This window comes from Miscanthus floridulus, chromosome 9, assembly GCF_019320115.1.
Source record: "Miscanthus floridulus cultivar M001 chromosome 9, ASM1932011v1, whole genome shotgun sequence".
In the NCBI taxonomy this organism is placed as follows: domain Eukaryota; kingdom Viridiplantae; phylum Streptophyta; class Magnoliopsida; order Poales; family Poaceae; genus Miscanthus; species Miscanthus floridulus.
In genome coordinates, this window is record NC_089588.1 from 38085049 (window position 1) to 38090356 (window position 5308).

General features: G+C 41.3%; 1 pseudogene; it reads left to right on the forward strand.

The window, feature by feature from the left end:
* The first annotated feature begins 1227 nt into the window (after nucleotides 1-1227).
* Nucleotides 1228-3919, forward strand: LOC136479679 (uncharacterized; annotated as a pseudogene).
* Nucleotides 3920-5308: the final 1389 nt, after the last annotated feature.

Below are 5308 nucleotides of genomic sequence, written 5' to 3' on the forward strand. Positions count from 1 at the left end.
CACGGGCACGGGGGTGGGCCGTGCCAAGCACGGGCACGCAGGCTGCCGGGCCGGGCCGTGCTTGGGCCGTGCTTTCTCGGGTCGTGCCTGGGCCGGCCCATCGTGCCCGGCCCATCTGGAAAACTATACTCCTGGGCGTGCTCCCTCTATCTCCACTTCATCGGATTCGTCTGTTTTGTCGCTCGAATCTGCTTCTAGCGGGACCAGGGCACGACGGGTAAAAGAACAGAGAACTGCCTTTTTTTTAAATAAAGTTTGCTTTAGTAGCTTATCTTGGAGTCTGGTACCTCTGTTTGGTAATGAGTATTGAAAACATGAGCAGTAAAAGTATTACCTTGTTCAGTAAGGTTATCCTTTTTTTTAAGGTTATCTGCATCTAATACAGTAACTGTTAGCTGTTGGATACACATCTAGACATATGTGTGTCCTCGCATTTGATTTCTGGATCATTCATGTTATGTTCATTTTGCCGGTTTATAACATCTATAGATCTATCATGCGTAACTTTCAGGATGATCAGTCGCAACAACAGAACAGATTATAAATTGTTCTTTGGCACTAGAGGTGCTTTTAGATCTCTTGGCTAGAATTGGTTGGTTCTTATAGTATATCTTAACGGTGTGGTGTTGTGCATCCCTTTGCTTGCACTAGAATTGTTCCTCTCACTTTTGGGGATACTAGTTGCCATTGGCCAATTTATGTGTCCAGGAGCTCCAAGCCTACTAGCACGCTTTCCACTGCAGTTGCGGCGTGCGATATCGGCGTGCGATATCATTATGGAGCCCCGTGGTTGCAATCATCATACTACTGGGGCCCTCTTTAAAGCAATATTCTTTATCAAAACAACAAGTATATGAGAATCAATATCAAGATTTATTGAGTTGCATGCACCGACCAGTTCAACCCAAAAGCTTAAGCTGATGGGGAGAGGTGAGCAATTTACTTATATTCCAATACTCCCCCTCATGTGGAGGCTCCCTCAGGCCTCAGACGTGGAATAGGAGCGAGCAACAATTATTTTATTTAATTGCGCTAATTAGGATTCGAACTCGAGACCTCTGACTCTGATACCATATTAAGCTTAAGCTGATGGAGAGAGATGGGCAATTCACTTATATTTCAACAAGATTATTTCCATTTCAAACATTACAAGGTGGCCATATGTATAGTGTACGGGGTGCTGCTTGTGGTGGTGCTCCTAGTGACAATTAGCAGGATGAGGTTTGCATGTATCATCAAGCTAGTGAACATTATTCTGGGCAGGAAACAAGAGTTCTGGCGTCTGTTGTTCTAAACTTGTGCATGATTGGTGCAATTGTGACGGCGGCATTCTCTTTCTACAGTGATTATTGGGATTGGTACGTGGCACTTATAATGATCGCAGTCGAAGCATCAACCCTAGTTTTAGTTTCATTTGGCAACTTTCAGGTACCTACAGCGGTGCTCTGATTGGTGCTCCCACTTATACGTTTTCAACACATATTAAAAGACTACAAAAACTATTGTAATAAGGAAGATGGTGCTACACCAAGGCATGCGATCCTGATACGATAAACCTCGCACCGTCTTTAAACATCTTCTATGGGATGGTACTTGGCCAAGGAGCACTGTATCTTGTGGCATGCGTGGTCGAGATCTTCTCATTCATCCCTCGAAGATTTATCATCAACCGTGGGGGATTCAAAGGTCAGTGGGGAGTAGACTCTGTCAATTTGTACTACTCATATGCCTTGGAGAAATGCATGGAAAGTAATGTGCTTGCTCCAAATATCAGCCTTTGCAACTTTGCCATTAATTATCTAAACTCAGACTCAACCAAGAGGCAGCTCCATGGGATCCGGACTGCACACACCCTTCTACAGAGGGATCCAACCAGGACGCAGCTCCTTGTGAAGCTCAAAGCATTGACAGAGACGATGACCAGAGTAATGAGAATGTTGCACCGGACAGGCCGAGACACAGACGATGAAACCATTAGACTATTTTCAGCGAAGGTCATTGATCAGCTTGCCAAAAAGCCTCCTGGCCGTCAACTGCCCTGGGATAGTTCAGAATGTGTCTCTACTATTGGATTATGGTAGCCAGCGGAAGAGAGGGAACCCGCTTCTGGACGCAGATGACAAACAAGAGCAAAATAATGATGATATGGTATTTCTAGTACCACTAGTAATCAAATGGAAAAGGGAGATGAAATTCCGAACAGTGGTAATCTTCTCAAAACGCAAGAGGGCTCAACACAACAAATTGGTAGTTACGAACACAACTCCTGGATAGCCAGACGATGGCAACAAGTTTCTGAATTCTGTTCAGTTCCCCAGGAAGGACCACTGACAGAGCAAGATCTTCTTCCAGTAATTGGTATATCAATTATTCAAAGCCTAGCTACTTATGATCAAAGCAATTGTGCAAAGATCAACAAAGCGACCGACCTCATCTGGAAGATCACAAGATTCACAAGCTTTTACACAAGTGACAACAAATATACTGACACTGAAAAGAAGGTCCTTGTTCAATCATCATTGAAGCTACTCTACAGGCTCACAAGCATCGATGGGGAGATGGGCATAATACTGAGGCCGAAGATATCGAAGCATCCCTTTCTCTTGAGAAATCTCTCAGAGATCCTGGGAGACATCACAAGCAACTATGATACGAGGAAGTTGGCGGCAGGAATTATTAGAAACCTTGCTATTAATGCCAGGATGAGACAGGCGATTGGGCGTGTCCAAAGGATCATTGCAAGAGGAGCCCTCCAGTAGCACAGGTGCAGGTGTTTCTCACTCCAGAGAAGCCCTAAGGAAGGTCGCAGGACAAGCATTTGCAATGTTGGCAATAGGCAATGTCGACAACTGCCTGACTATGCTAAGGCAAACAGGCTATTCATTCATTGAGGAACTCACAACCATGATCCATGTTGAAAGGTATAGATGTGTTGCAGCAAGTTTGTTGCGGAGTGTGTGCATGCACGCTCGACCTGAGCTCAAAGACACGGACTTGAAGCAACTATCTTACATCTCAAGGATGGTGAGCACTACTAATCCAAGCTACTATGTGTCATGTGTGCAATGTGCAAACTATGCAAAGGCTGAAACATGTTTCCATTTTCTAAAGAAACTAATCCAATCTGCTACTCAATCCGTTCCAAATTATATTCTCTTTAATTTTAGCATAAATCATTTTTTTCTAACTTCAGTCAAGTTTATGGAAGATGTATCAACATCTACGATATCAATTCAGTTTCATTGAACTCTTTAAGAAATATTGTAACAGTGCATTTATTTTAATTTGTACAATTGTTAACACATTTTTCTAGACTAATGATCAAAGCAGAGAAATTTGACTTGTGACAAAACTAAAAGGAATTATAATTTGCAATAAGAGACTTACCTCAGATATCATAATATTTCACTGTAGGGTAATATATTTAACACTTGACTAATTAGGTGTAGTGTAACTGCAATATTTCAGATTATGTTTCATGTTCCTCTTTTCATGATAGGTGCTAGAAAGAATACTCCGTGCAGAAGGTGAAGAATTAGAAATCTTCATTGCCCTTAGTTCACATATATATGAAGCCATCCCAGAGGAGTTCGCCCGAGATTTTGAGTATGGTCAGATTAAGGTAACATTTGTGAAGCGCCTTGTCGACGCATTGAATGCGAACATGGAGCCTAATGCTGATTGCCCTAGGATCAGGAGAGTGATACTTGAACAAGCTCTAAAGTTGATGGAGTATGACTCTAGTAATGTTAATTGTTTCCGTAATCTCCGCATGATAGAGGTACTATCGATGGTGGAGGAGACCATCTCAGAGGCTGAGAACTACACCATCTTCATGGGTGATGTAGGGCTAATGGAGGAAGGTGAACCTTTATCCTCACTTGTGGCAAGGGCTAAACAGCTATTGGACGTCCGTTGAACATGACAACCATCGGAGATATAAGAAGCTCAGTGTAAACTTGAGCTGTGAACGTCTAGAGTTGTTACTGTCAAGGTATATGTCAGATGAGGTATTTTTTAATGTGTGCTTTCATGTTGTTGTTTAAGTGTCACTGCTAGTGAAATCATTGTTGTGTGTAAGAAACTAGGCATATGTGAAACCTAGTTATAAATAAGTTAGTATAAAGCTACTAAGCTAGCGGCATCCTATATATTATTACTCTATTGCTTTGTCCTGCAGATTAGTTGATTTTTAGGCATATTCAGTGCTGAACATTTGTTATCAACATAAAATATGTATTGAAAACAATGGCGTCTGTGTAGTTTCATGAATAAATTTGTCAGTATCACGTTCACAGTTAACTCACCAATTGTCTGTCACATTCTCCTTAATCTCAAGGCGTTGTGTAGGACAAAACGTTTGAATCAGCTACTTCATCCTTTCCAATGCTATATGCTAGGATTAGGAAATCTCATATACTAGCGGGTAACCCCGGGCTGCGCGCGGGCTGACAATATACATACAACAGAATTAGATGCAGCGATAAAGGTGGTATGTATCAGCCAATTATGATTCAAACATAACATTTAGTTGTCTTGCAGGAGGGGCATGGATTAAGCAATATTTGAAGATCAAAGAAAATATCAAAGAAGTGAACTGATATGAGTTATGTAAGGGTACACATAAGGCCACGTAACCGTGTAGAAACAGATAACAAATAATGACATACTTTGTACATGGAGAATATGACTACAAATGTAAGAAGTATTTGTGCTACAATGGACAATTTGCGATGTTGGGAACATACTAATCTTGCATATGTGCTCAAGAAAAAAGCGTCTAAATCTGCTCTGATTTGCACCTGAAGCTACTGGTCCCTGTGTACATATCCAAATCTGATGCTAAAAGTAAAGGAGGTTAACGAACAGAGTATTCTATTGATAGCAATCTTTTGGGGGTGAATGTGATGGGGATTATTACCTGGTAAACAAAAGAGTGTAGTGTAGTGCTATGGATCATGGAGCTAACAGAATTGTGTATAAAGGGCACAGACCCTATGTGGGCCTTACTATGATGTTGGCGTCACCACAAATTAGACATAATAAAATAGCAAAAGTGCATTAAGGAACAAAAAGAATGTTATTAGTGCTATGAAGGACGAACATGAATGTCAGGGAAAAATTAATATTTCATATCTATTTACCAGAAGATTCAGGAATCAATCCTCTGTCCTTTCCACGTAGAGCAATTGACTGTTGTGTAGGTAAGCCAAAGAATCAGTAAAGTGTTGTATTGACAAATGGTGCAGTATATTACGAAGAAATCATGGGCGAAAAAAATTGTTACCTTGTAAGAAAGGATTGGCGT